The 15,202-nt window shown below is 39.2% G+C and overlaps 1 protein-coding gene across 1 annotated transcript in view; it reads left to right on the top strand.

The window, feature by feature from the left end:
• Positions 1-15,202, top strand: part of LOC149228290 (ABC transporter I family member 21-like) — a 135,057-nt gene that overhangs the window by 104,699 nt on the left and 15,156 nt on the right. The window lies entirely within an intron of this gene.

The raw sequence follows: 15,202 nt of genomic DNA, 5'->3' as shown, positions 1-15,202 counted from the left end.
ACAAAGTTCCTTCTACAGATTAATTACTCCAAAAGACTTGGAATATCAAGATATCCATTTAGGATATAAATATTATATTAAATAAAATGAATAAAAATAAGAATGATTTACAACTGAGAACGAGAGACTTGCTTATATACCAAGCAAGTGTCCCTTCATGAAGAGTCATGTCCTATTAGACATGCCTCTTCAACCTAATTACTAGCTTAACTAACTATTATTTATGATTATTATCTTTTACATTATATTTATATTATTTATATATTTTATTCGTTACACAACCAAACTCCCTTTCTTGATTATACCGTTCGTGATGGTTGGTTATATAAACTTAACCAACTATGTGTGCCACAATTTGATAATCGTCTCCTTCTCATCCATGAAGCACATGCCTCTTCATGCGGAGCATATTTTGGCAAAACCAAGACCATTCTCAATCTCCAGCACCACTTCTAAATTCTAATAGCTTGTCTTACTCAATCAAGTAGAAAAATTCATTCAAGCATGTTCACTCTGTTCACAAAGCAAGCCATCAAACCATAATCATGGCCTGCACCAGCCTTTACCTGTGCCCAATTTTCATGAAGAGACACTTGGTATATAAGCAAGCCTCTCGTTCTCATTTGTAAATCATTCTTATTCTTATTCATTTTATTTAATATAATATTTATATCCTAAATGGATATCTTGATATTCCAAGTCTTTTGGAGTAATTAATCTGTAGAAGGAACTTTGTTCGCTTCAGGTTGATAACTGTAGGCTGTTGCAAAGCTTCCCATATCTCACCAAATACTGGATCTATTGCATACATGTCTTTATAGGCATAAAAAACGGCACAACGGACCTTTAGAATGTGCAGGACCTGAGTAGGTGGTTGGCTTAACAAATCAACCATTTTATTAGCTGTACCCTTCTTATATTTAATTACAAGATGGAACCGTTGAATGCAAGCAACCCACTTCAGATGACATTGCTCTTGAATCTTGCTTTGCAAGTTGATGAAGATCAGTGGATGATGATCAGTATGGAATATGGTTTCTTTGCCAAGAATATAATGGCGCCATTGCTTCAATGCTTGCACTAAGCTATATAATTCCTTGTCATAGGTGCTGTACATAAGCTTTAGCCTCTGCAAGAGTCTTAGAATGGTATGCTACAGGGTGACCTCCCTGTTTAAGAACAACCTCAATAGTGAATTGAGAGGCATCATTTTCTATTTCAAATGGTTGATGCATATTTGACAAATGGAAAACAGGAGTAGAGCATAAGGCATTCTTGAGCTTAGCAAAATGGCACTCAGCCTCGATATCCCAAAGAAATTTTGCTTGATTGGAGAATTGGGAAAAATGAGAGAATTTTTCTGTAGAAATTAATACCTCCCATGAAACTCTTGAGAAGAAAGTCCTTGTCCAAGGAAGGACTATAGAATAATTCAACTTCTGAATGAAAAACAATTAACAAACCGGATTTAAGTTTGACAATGAGTACCTCTTTCGGGTTGGAGATATGTAGCTGAATGCGCAACTTGCAGAAGGCCTCAATGTAGGCTTGTACTGGCTGAATCGGTAGTTGGCAGAGTTGCAACCATTTTGCAAGGAGATTTTGGAGATATCCTGGGGGATAGAAGTGTGATCTTAATGCCTGGCAGAAGTCATCCCAAGATGTGATGCAAGCATGACTGGTCTCTTCTATCTCTCTAAGTTCAATGACCAAGGATGTATTCTCTAACTGGGTATCTCACCATGCTTGCGCCATGTGTTCCAACTATAGGCTGACGATTTGAATTTTCATGTCCTCTGCCATCTTGGGACATGTTTTGAAATAGGTGGAGAGACTGCAGATCCAAGAATTGACAACCTCTCCGTTCATTTGGCTCGAAAATTTGGGCAACTGAAACCATGTATCTAGTTGTATGTGCCCTGGAGGGCATCTTTGTTGCTACAGATTGATTAGCTCATGGAGAATGATGGCTAAATGTAATGCCCATTCCTAATTATTTTGCTAAGGTGATAGGAACAATTTTGTCAATTTTGTCGTTTTTGGTCCAAGGCAATTTTTGGTGACGAAAACTTAGGAAAAGTGGGTTGATGAGCATCTTAGTGGAATGTGGGGGCCACTTACCCACAAATAATACACACCCAATGGTAAGCAATTCGATTTTCCTAAGTGAGGTTGAAATTAGAGATGGGACCTGTTGACACCTAATCTTCATGATTGGGGAATTTGTAAAATAGATAAATCAGGAATGTGAACAGTCATCAGAAGATGAACTGAACAATCACTCCTAATGTATAAATCAATAACATACCTATGGAATAAACACACGAATCAATTTTTCTGAGTTTTCTGCTAAATTGGAGTTACTGCCTGGCCTGACATGGTATCAGAGCCAGTTCTAAAAATAGTTGTAACTCCCTTATCTCTGCCACTGCCTCTGTCCTGAAATGCTCTGCCTCCATTGCATTGCATTCACCTGATTACTCTGTCCTGAGCGCTGCCTCTGTCCTGCGTCTCAACGATGTTGATTCTCTGCGCATGAATGTGTCGGTTATACCTTGACTGGTTGCATCGAACGAATCATTACGCTCTGAATCATTACGTTGAATCCCGCTGCGTTGAATGCCTTCCAGACATCTCGATCTTTGATGGAATATGCGGCCAGCGACATCACTCCTAACTCGATTCCTGTAATAGAGCGAGGGCTGAAGACCCCGCGATCGAATCCCCGCAGCGTAGCGATCATCCTGTAGCTTCGCATTCAACGGACATAGAGGTGGAGTCGAGATGACCGTTGTGGCCATTTATGCCTCCCGCCAGAACTGACTGAAACCCTCGCCAGAGAGAGCGCGAGCAAGCGAAACCCTCGCTTTGCTTTCCTCCTTCCCCTGATTCCTTCTATTCAGAACCAGTCGCTCGCATTCTGATAATTCGTTCCGGCCTGCCCGTCGACTTACGCTCTTGGTTTGTTATCTGCTACAGTCCTGTTGGATCATGAAAACTCTCCATTGATTTCTGAGCATATCAAATCGTCATTTCTCGAGGTATCTATGGAGCATTGGAGGTATACGTATCCTGTTGCAAACCCTGATCAGAACTGCAATTTTTGAATCTTTTGTTAAGTCAAGTCGAACTGTGAAAGCATCTATAAGAGAACATCGAAAACCTGAAAATCTTTTCGTTCTGGCCTGTTCCTTCTGAACATAATATTGAGATCATCCACGATCTGAATCTTCAACGACCACTGTATTTTGATCTTCATTTACAAAACAAGAAGTGTAATTTTAATAATCCTTCACATGGTGGAGAGGTTCGCAAAATTAAGGTGTTGATCTTCTCGAGAGAACTGTGTAAATTGCTTCGTCGGAACAACGGTGACAGAAATGGGGATATAAAGTCATTTCCGTTGCAGAAATTGCAAGGCAGTGGAATGTTTGTGGGGCGTTCTCTACGTTCTTAGAGACCGTCATTATATGATATTCCAGAGGTAATTTCTTTGTCGTGATGGTATTAAACAAAATCCACTACTCTCACTTTGGGACAGAGGCCTGATTGATGTGTGAACTAGTGCAATGGGGATACTTCAATATGATAAGCTGCAGGCTTCATTAAAAATTTTCGTATACTGAGATAGAGGAATACTCTGTTTGCTCAATACACAATTTGTATATTGATATGAATAGTTTATTTGTAACGAAGGTCTACAGTTATATGTAATGCTGATACTTCTATCAAATATTAGAGGGATTTAAAAAAAAAAAAAATATAGTGCATAAGGCTGTAACGTAAGGAAGTTTTTTTTTTATCAGCAGAAGTATTTTTTTTATAGAATGCATTCAATCATCTCTATGGTAGGAATAGTTCTCACTGGCAAAGAGAACTATCCTGAATGGTCCCGGATGATAAAACACACCCTCATCTTCAATGAGTTGTGGAAAGGAGTGTGTGTCGGAGAAGGAGACAATGACCCAGTGCAGCCTACATCAGACAAAGAGCTCGTCATTTGGGAAAACAAGAACAACAAAGCCTATGCATTAATCGCAGCATCTGTAAATGAAGAAGTAAGTCGCCATATTTCATCATATTCAACTGCCTTTGAAGCTTTACAAAAACTGAGAGAACTCTATGACTCACATTCTGCACTTGAAGTTGTTCAGCTCATGATTAAACTCTTCACTCTTGAACTGAAAAATAATGATCCTCTTGCTCTTGCATCTGAAGTAAAATCCATAATGCATGATATCAAATCCACTAAGGTTGAGCTGGATATCCCTCTTATTGCTTTTATCAAGGCACTCTATCCTACTTACTCCAATTATCTTGAGTCTTTACAAGCAAATGGAAATCTTAAAGATATAACCTTTGACTCTCTTGTGAAAAAGTTTGCTGAAAGAGAGAAAGCCTTTGGAAAGAAGACAGTCCCTGAATCTTCTGAAGAGACTGTTTGCCTTGCTCATAAAGAAAAGCATCCTGCTCAAGATTCTACAAGAGGAAGAGGTGGACGAAGAGGAAGAGGAAGATACTTCAGAGGTAGGGGGGGCAGACATTCTCAAGGAGAAAAAGTAGATCTGCATTGCATTTGCTGCAAACGAAATGGATCACATGATGCTTCTACATGCAAGCTACCATGGGACAAAATTGAGCAGAAAAGAAACCAGCAGAAAGGTAAAACTGATGATACAGACAAAGGTAAAGCACTTGAATCCGCTCACTAAATTGAGGCACAATGTAACATTGGAGTAAATGAAGATTTGTTTAATGCTTCACTTGCTTCTTCGAAAAATGATTGGTTGCTTGATTCAGGAGCAACCTGTCATATGACTCATAGGAAAGATTTTTTTGAAGATTTCACTGACAATGTTGATGGAGCAGTATACTTTGCAGATCAGTCAAAAATCAAGCCATCAGGGCTTGGCACAATCAGGCTTAAACTGTCTGGTCTTCCAGACTTTCTTCTGGATCATGTTCTATATCTCCCACAGCTCAAGAGAAACTTGCTGTCCTTGGTCCACATCCGTCAGCAAGGTCACTCCATTCATATGTTTGATGGCAAGCTTGAGGTAAGAAAAGCATCTGACCACTCACTTGTCATGAGGGGAATAGAAGAAGAAAGGCTTCTCAAACTGCAAGGAACCTCTGCTCATGCACAACATTTCTCATTTATTTCTCATCATGAAAGAGGTACACTTCCATCAAGTTTATTATGGCATGTTAGATTTGGACATTTAAACTATGACAGTCTCCGCTTATTGAAGAAAAATGGTGTTGCTGGTTTGCCTACAATTCCTAGGAAACATAAGCAATGTGATGCTTGCATTCTAGGAAAGCATAGCAAACAGTCTTTTCATGATTCACATTCAAGAGCACATAGGAAGCTTGAACTCATTCATTCAGATTTATGTGGTCCAATGCCTGTTCCTTCTGCAAATGGAAATAAATATATCATGACATTTATTGATGATTACACCAGAATGTGTTGGGTTTATTTATTGAAGAACAAATCTGATGCTTTTCAAACATTCAAAAATTTTCATAAATGGATTGAAAATGATGCACAATCTCATATTGGGTCTATTCGCATTGATAATGAAAAAGAATATACATCAAATGAATTTGAAAACTATCTTCGCCAACATGGGATCAAACATCAAACAACTGTACCTTATAATCCCCAACAGAATGGTGTAGCAAAAAGAATGAATAGAACAATTTTGAATATGGTACGATCCATGCTTTTCTTCAAAAATGTAAAGATAATGTTTTGGGCTGATGTTGTTCTATGTGCTGCATATATAAAGAATAGATGTCCATCTAATGCTATAAGAAACAAGACTCCTTATGAATTGTGGTATGGACATGTTCCTTCGGTAAAGCATCTCAGGATCTTTGGTTCCACCTGTTATGCTTTGATACCAAAGGTACATAGAAAAAAACTTGGTGCTAGAAGTCGTAAGTGTATCTTCCTGGGGTATTCAAACACCTCTAAAGCATACCGCCTCTATGATGAAGTAAATAAAAAGTTTGTTGTATCTAGAGATGTCATTTTTCTTGAATCATCCAAATCTGACAATGTTGTTGAGCGACAACTTGATCGCTTGGATAGATTTACAAAAACGAAATCATTTCAAGAATTTGATAATCAGATTCCACATCTTGAAGGGGGGATTCCTATACTAGATCAACATGTGGAATCTTCTTCTGAAGAACAATCTCCCCTGCATGAAACTCCAACAACGGATGATGCTTTAAGTGATGTAATTGATAGAATTGGGAGACTCAATCTTGATTCAGTCCCAACTCAATCAACAGAGCAGCCTGGACCATCTCAGAAAGGTCCCCCAAAGTGGCTAACAAAGACACTTGAAAGTGTTCATCCTGATGAAATTGGAAAAACAGGAACCAAAAATTCAAACCGACAAAATGGAGGTGATGTAGATGACTCTAAATCACCTGTTGATATGGATGTTACTTATGATTGTGAATTGAACTTGTCTACAGATTTTGAACCAACTTCCTTCAAAGAAGCTGCTTCTCATGATGAATGGAAAGAAGCGATGAAAAAGGAGTATGATGCCCTCATAAAGAATGGCACTTGGAAGCTGGTTGATCTTCCATTTGGAACCAAACCAATTGGCTGCAAGTGGGTCTACAAGAACAAATACAAAGCTGATGGCTCACTTGAAAAGCACAAAGCGAGGCTTGTGGCAAAAGGCTTTGCACAAAAGGAAGGGGTCGATTATGAGGAAACTTTTGCCCCCACAGCAAAATGGGCCACCATTCGGACACTCTTTGCACTAGCTGCTCAGAACGGTTGGAAAGTCCATCAAATGGATGTAAAAACTGCATTCTTGAATGGAGATCTAAAAGAGAATGTTTTTATGTCCCAGCCTGAAGGATTTGCTGTGAAAGGACATGAACATAAAGTATGCAAACTTGTGAAATCCTTGTATGGCCTCAAACAAGCACCGCGAGCCTGGTATGAAAAACTAACTGAGCATCTTCTGAAACTCAACTTCAATCATTTTGATCTTGATGATGCAACTTTATTTGTCAAGAAAGTTGGCAAAACAGTTGTGTATCTTGTGGTATATGTAGATGATCTTTTAATGACAGGGAACAATGAAAGCTACATTGCATCCATAAAGAAGGAATTAGGGAAAAGTTTTGAAATGACTGATTTGGGCTATGTTCATTACTATCTTGGCATTGAAGTAACCCAATATCCAAAATCCATATTTCTTTCTCAAAAGAAATACATTGGAGATTTGTTAAACAGATTTGGCATGACAGAGTGCAATCCTCTTTCTACTCCAATGGAACAAAACTTAAAGCTCACATCTATTGAAGGAAAGGAATTTGAGGATGCAACAAAGTATAGACAGCTTGTAGGAAGTCTCATCTACCTCACTACTACCAGACCAGACATTTCATTTACTGTTGGAATCCTCTCCAGGTTCATGCAAAAGCCTTGTGAGGGACATTGGTCTGCTGCAAAAAGAGTTCTAAGGTACTTGAAGGGAACTCAAGACCTTGGAATCAAGTATACACAGGTGGACGACTTCAGCTTGATTGGATACTCTGATTCAGACTTCGATGGAGACAAAGAAACTGGGGTATCTACTTCAGGATATGCTATGAGTCTTGGATCAGGAGCTGTCTCCTGGAGATCACGCAAACAATCAGTTCCAGCAGATTCCACAACTGAAGCAGAATACGTGGCAGCAGCTGAAGCAACGAAAGAAATTGTGTGGCTCAGGAAAATTCTTGAAGATTTGCAGGTAAAACAAGTACAATCAACTCCACTCATGATTGATAATACCTCTGCAATAAAGTTGGCCAAGAATCCAAAGTTCCATGATCGAACAAAGCCTATCAATACTAAATATCATCTGATTCGTCATCATGTCGAGGCCAAAACAATCCATCTCCGTCATTGTTCCACAAATGAGCAAATTGCAGACATCTTCACCAAAGCACTTGGAAAGGAAAAGCTTGAACGATTCGGAATGATGCTTGGACTCACCAACATCCCTTCAGATTAAGGGGGGGGGAATGTTGACACCTAATCTTCATGATTGGGGAATTTGTAAAATAGATAAATCAGGAATGTGAACAGTCATCGGAAGATGAACTGAACAATCACTCCTAATGTATAAATCAATAACATACCTATGGAATAAACACACAAATTAGTTTTTCTGAGTTTTCTGCCAAACTGGAGTTACTGCCTAGCCTGACAGGACCCACATGAGACTCAAGGCCAACAAGCATAAATAGGAGAAGAGAAGCATCATTTGGGGCCTTTTGACAATTTGAAAACTCATTGTTGCTTTGGCTGTTCAGTTGAGCCACAACATGCTATTTAGCACAAGAGCTTCTAAAGGAGTGAAGCTCACCCTTTTTGCGGTGGACCTCGAGTGCCACCCCATGAAGGTTTTACTTTTCATTTGGAGACCGGGGGAGACATATCCTACAGGGAATCACGCTGTTCTGGTTCAACAAGGACATAGTAGAGAAGACCACACAGTCTTGGAGGAGCAAAGGTGTTGGGGATTGGGTGTGAAGTGTTTCTGGAGTGTCTCTTGACCAATTTCCAGCCTAGAGTAGTGAATCTTCAGCAGGAGAGAGAGCATAACATTCATAATGATTTTCTGTGCTCAAAGATTGCATCATCACCTACAAGAATGCACATTCATTGGTGTGGGTTGTTCGAAGAGAGTCTTGGTTGGAGGATTGAGGAGTTGGGTTGTTGGGATTTTGGTTGGAGGCTTATTAGGAGGGGATTTCTAGCATTTTGGGAGCAGGAAACGACAAACTCAGCTATAGGTGTAGATTTCTGGTTTTGGAGGAGGGCCAAGCTGTGGGAGGCCAAATTTGGAGGGTCAAAACTAGGGAAAACCCTTTTTAGGTTTTTTGGGTTTTTGGCAAGTAGCCCACCCCTAATTTTACAAAATTTTCGGGGCAGTTTTAAGGGGGAAAATTAGGGTCTGAAGTTAACGAACAATGCAAAAACATAGGGCCAATGCAGTTTTCTGGAGATCAACACTTCTACAACAGTTGGGCACTTTTGTACTGATCACTTGAGGCTTGTAGCTTGCCTTGTGCAAGCCCATCACTCCTTCCATCTTCTTTTGTACTCCAACCATTATATTTGATAAAAATTGGCCAATTTGGTGTTTTGGGTAGAATTTCCATTTATATGTGTGTTTACTGAGTTAATTTCTGTGTTTGAAATGATTGCATGTCTTTGTTATCACTGTAAATTTCTATTTGGAACATTATGCTAAATTCTGGATTTGCGAGTCCTCGATTGAATCCTCGGATGTGGTTGCTTTACGAGGCAACATGATTTTCATCCTTCCAAGTGGATCGAAATGTAGATCTCAGTGATGGGATGACTCCAATCACCTTGAGGAAGGCGCACTGGGAAGGGTGCTGAATTAACTCAGTGGGTGTCAACTTTTTACTGTTCGGTGTTCTTTTTTTCCTAAGATATCTCTTAAAGCAATATCTCAAGCATCGATAGAAATATGAAATGGAAGAGACCAGTGTGCCAAAAGCAAATTGACAGGAGGGAGTCCAACAAAATTCACTATATTTGATGATCAATTTGAATAGTGGTGAGGCAATCTTTTAAATTTTTTTCTATAAATCTTTTATAAGATCCTACATGTTCGAGAAAACTTCCTACACCTTTTTGAGTTTTTGGATCTTAGAGTTTAAAAATAACCTCAATCTTTGCTGAATCAACTTGAATCCCAACACCTAAAACATAATGCCCCAAAACAATTCCTTCATTCAATAGCATATGGCATTTTCTTGACTTAAAGAAAGATTAGTTTCTTGACATCTTCAAAGAACTTTTTCAAGATTTTCCAAGGCTTCTTCAAAATTATCACCATAAACTGTGAATTCATCCATGTATACCTCTACACAGTCGTGGATCAAGTTAGAGAATTACTAGAACAACTTGTTGAAAGGTAGCAGGAGCATCACACAATCCAAGTTAATACTCTATAAGCATATGTTCCCCATGGACATGTAAATGTCATCTTATCTTGATCTTCTAGAGCATTTTTTTAAATTTTTCTTTGAGGAAATATCCAAACAGATCCACTTGAAGGGATCACTTCCCGCCGACTTATTAGCAGAGCCTAACCCTTAGGGCGTCAAGGAGAACTGACCCTGTGACCTTCCATTAGTAAGGTGCTTTAGCGATGAGAACTCGATCAATTGAGCTAACCCTAAAAGCTTAGTACAATCTATATTTGGTTATATCCACTAAAATCATCAAGAGAAATATTTCTTTCTTGCTAAGGTATCTAAGACTAGATCAATAAAGGGTGGAGGAAAATGATATTTTAAAGTAGCTTTGTTTAATTCTTTATAATCTATTGAAACTTGCCACTTACCATTCTTTTTAGGCACAATTACATTGGTGATACCCACTCGCTATCAGAAATTGGATATATGAAATTCAAATTTAATAATTTTGAAATTCCTCTTTTACAATTTCTCTTAAAATAATATTCGCGCATCTTTGAGATTGCCTGATAGGCCTAGCATTTTCCTGTATATAAATGCGGTGCATAAATGTATTAGGATTTATTCCTCACATATCAGTGTATTCCCATGTAAATGCAATGGTATGTTTTTGTAGCATATGTATGAACTGAAATTGTTGAAACATTTCTAGGTTAGAATTAATATTTAAAGTTTTTCCAGGATTAATCACTACAGGAACACTGCTAGATTCTATCATAGAATTTAATAGTAGCATGGAATCCCATGATGAAAGTGTTGATTTTTGTGGGTGTGGAAGGTCTTCTAGCCTTGTGTCTTAACTAGAAGGACCTTGTTTTGCCTCTTTAGGAGCTTGCATGCGACACGTGGAGTTTGCATGTTGATTGCATGCGACATGCAAAGTGTGCAAGTGGGTTGCATGCTAGATGCGGAGTTGCATGCATGTGGATGAGTTACATGTGGCATGCATGAGATATGCATGTAATGCAAGCTAAATTTATGACTGGTACTTGAGTTAAAGTAAAAAAATCTAAAGGTAAAAAAGTTACTAAAAATAAGCAATTTATCTTCAATTAATTTGACAAGTTAATTTTGGTTTTCGATCTTAGCTTAGAAAAGTTATAAATTGAGCCTATGGGTTGAGGCACAGACATAATTGATTAGCATGAGTTGGAGGTTCAGTTAGAGCAAGTATCTAGGCAGAGAAAGCGGGCCCAGGGGCTTTTGGAGGGGTTTTGAGGAGTTTCTATGAGGTCCGATGGCATTCGCTTGGTATATTCCATCATCTGCACAATTTTTCTTTCATTCTGACGCATTCCGACAACTTTCAGAAAACAGAGTTATTAGTGGGCCTAACTCAATTAATTATGCTTAAGGTGGCATTCTGGGAAGAATACTTGGCAGAACACCTTAGTATAATAGCTCGTTGGATCCGGAACGAGAAGATCTACATGATTGGATGGTTAGATGTGAGTTTCGGTGACCTTGGGAGACATTGTGGCCAACTTACCATTTTCCCGAATTAAAAAGAATATTTTAATTAAAATAAAAGAGGGAAAAATACTCCATGATTAAAATAATAATAAAATAGGAGGTTCTAGAGGGGTCCATCAGATCTATAAAAGAGGAGGAAGAGGCCATTGGAGGACATCTTGGATTTGATATTACTTCTTGTATGAGAGGTTGAGACCCTGATTCTCTACTTCATTGGTAGCCCTAGGACAAAAACCCTTAGGTGTGCTAGTGGGTGTTGGATGAAAACCCAATACTCTTGAGCAGATTTCACTTAGAAATCTCACAGTGTTTCAATGGAGTTTGGAGATAGTAGTTTTTCCATGGCTAGTTTGCAACAGTGTTGTCACCGAGCCTTCTACATCATTCCCTGAGCCATTACTCAGTGGGGTTAGAGATCTTTTTTTGGATTTTGCTCCGCTTTCTTAGCAAGCTCAGGTTCCACTATTCCTTCATGTTGATGTACTATTTTTAGTGGAATAATAAAATGGCTCAGTGATTTTATCGAAATCTATTTGTGTATTATTTGTTCGCTGTGTGTCTCTTTATGTTTATTTTGTTGTTCAAGTCTAATTCTGGTATTTATTGTTCAAATTTCCATTTGGAGACATTAGAGTGGTATCGGAGCCTTGGTCTTGGCTCAGCTTGCAGGTTTTCAATTGTCGCTATTATGGTTCAAGGGTTTCATAATTATTTACAGTGATTTCACAAAGTGCCGAATTCTCGAACTTGCTTGCTTATTTCGACAACGTCTAGGAGAAATTTGTCTTAGCCATAAGCATTAGACAAATTTTTTCTCATTTAATGATTATGGGACAAATTGGGCCAATATTTATTTGAAGGTGCCGTGGACAATATTATTAATCAATCAAAGGTTATTATTTTGTTCAAAGCGGAGGAGGCATAATTATTAAAGTCGAATTGTTTGGGAAGGGCTGACTCTTATAAAAGTCGCGGAGCTGAATTTTTGAATTATTAGAGGAGTCGTATTAAAATCTCAAGGGCCATCGAATGGTTTAAAAAAAAAATTTATTTGAGTATTATTGCGGGACGGGTCGAAATTTTCTATCGCAGGCCAAGAACCTGATTTAATAAGCGCGTCTGGAAGTTAGCACAGTTGACGACTGATTACATTGGCGGCTCACATTGACGATTTATTACATTGGCAACTCTCCTTGGGTCGAATTCTGACATTGACGGCTGATTACATTGGCGGCTCTAAGTCTGCGGGTCAACTGTTGAACAACGACACGATTTCGTGGGTGGTTCGATTTAAGAAGTAGAGGACCGTAGTTGATGGCTTGGCATTTTGCAGAAGAGTTCGTGTCCCTTTGCCGACCACAAACTGACGGGAGGGTGAGCGAATTACGAGATTGATAGAGTGATTATGTGGCTCGTGCGTGAACGTGGGTCAAAATTTTGAAGGTCAATTACCTAAATTGCATCAGTTATTGATTAACGGGCCAACTTCATTTCCAGGAGCTGCAGTGGGAATTGAGTTTGGAGAGAGAGACAGTGGTCGAGGGCAGATTTCTTCATTGCTACGATGACTGCATCAAATAAAGGAATTCTGGCTTGATAAGGGGGCACGAGTTTCATCAGTTTACTGTTGGTGGCTGTGTAAATATCTATTGCTAGAGGGAAGATTTGGGGATGAAAGAAACACATTCCCTTGCTAAGTTGAGACCGTGAGTCTTTTTGTGTTTGTTGGTGCGATTGGAAGGAGGAATAGACTATTAACTACACAGCAGTGAGCCTCAATCTGTTTGCTGGTTGTGAGAACCTTTTCTGTAGTAGATGGTTCGAAGGACGCAGTGACTGGGTGATTGAACGTTGATGAACGTGCATATACCAGCTCATTGTCATTGTTACAGAGGTGAAATAATAGGGAGTTGAGAGGTCGATACCTTGAGCCTTCACTACAATAGAAGATTTAAACACTGGGCGTCATTCTGAAAATGTAATGCTGCGTTCCAACCAGTTTCTCTGATATGCTCACTGTAATGTATTTTATTGTTACCAGAAATCAGTCACACAAAAGCATACTTCCCAGTTTACTGAAATTCAATTTATATCCACAATATGTATTATCTCTGAGTAAGGGGTGTCCTTCTAATAGTCGGTTTTCAATCTGGTTGTACATTATTTCCTGTGTATGATGATGTTTTTACACAGACTACAGTGTGTCTCCAACTGTATGACTAAACACCCTACTGGAACAATTTCATTATCCCATAAAACTCAGTAGTATTTGGAGCCAAGTTAATTTTGTTGTAGCAGATTGCTCTTTGGAAGCCGAGTTATATTGAGCCGGAGGATAACACAAGTTGCAGACATTCTGGTGGCATGTTTGGGTTGCTCAACAAAACCAGTGAATTTTGACCTGAATTTGTCCACTTACATTAAGGTGCTGAAGCAAGACAATTTGATCAGAGATTGGGCTACAAGCGGTGACAACTTAGGTTCCATCATTTCATATGCTCTGCTGTGTTTATAATTTGGAATGTGTGACAATTGTGCTAGGAGGGCTGAATCTTTTATGTTGCAAACAGAGTATTGTATGACAAGTAAGGTTGTGTATTTCAAGGTCTTGATGTCATAGTAGGTTGCATACATCTTCTTGATTATGCTCAATGGAGTTCCTAAGACACCTTATAAACCAGCACAATAGTACAATAGTTGATGCCTTAGACCACCATGCCTCTATGGACCAAAAACCCAAGCAAAGCAACAGACCCTTCTCTAGAGAGGTCCATGCCATTCTTCAACAAGACCAGCCCAAGGAAGAGTGTGAGATAGGACACAAAATCTTTGCACTTGGGACAGATTTGAAACACGAGGGTCATAGTGAAATCTCTTTTCAAAGTATATGAATTGGATGCACTCCTTTCCAAATTGAACCAATTAGAGGGAAACAGACTAATTTGGGCTTTGAAACCAGCCATGCTAGCTTTAATACAACCCAAGTTCTTGGAGGAACCTTGTGAAGGGGTCAAACTTCCAGTTGCATCATGTCTCAGTAACATTATGAGGTTGACCGCACCCATACCTCCTTTCAATGATAATGTTATGAGGATAATTTTCAGGTTGATAGTAGAGACCTTTCAGGACTTAGATAACACTGTGGGTCTTACCTTTGGGAAAAAGCTCCGAATTTTGGAGGATATGGCCAAGCTCCGAACCTATGACATCATGTTTGATCTAGAGTGTGATGACCTGATAATTCAAATGTTCCAATCCTTTTTCAGCATTAAGGAACATCACCTTGACATGGTCAAAGCAAACATGTTGTCCATTTTGTCTTCAATTATGGGAGATCGTGATGCCATTTGCAGGGAGTTGCGGGCTAGATTGTTGATCATTTGGAGGAGAGAACAGCTAGTTTCACCTGCTGCTTATGAAATGGCTGAAAGGTTGGTTGAGTAAAACATGGGGTTGTTCAGGGGACAGCTGACCAGGTAGGAGTTGCTCAGGTTTGGGGGATTGTGTAGTAGGAATGAGTTGAGGAGGAAGGGGCTTTGCTTCATTTGCAGGGACCTTGGGGATCTGACCACTCATGCTTGAGTGATACTGAGGAGATGACAAAAGGTAGAGTAGGTGGAAATTCTCTCTGACCTTCAGCGCGAGGATTCTTCTTTGGACGAGTCCATGGGTTCATACAAGGATGCCT

This window comes from Pinus tabuliformis, chromosome J (assembly GCF_031772625.1).
Source record: "Pinus tabuliformis cultivar Carrire ecotype Pingquan chromosome J, CPIR1, whole genome shotgun sequence".
NCBI lineage: Eukaryota > Viridiplantae > Streptophyta > Pinopsida > Pinales > Pinaceae > Pinus > Pinus tabuliformis.
Note: the sequence above shows the minus strand (reverse complement) of the source record. Positions and strands in the feature narration are given on the sequence as shown.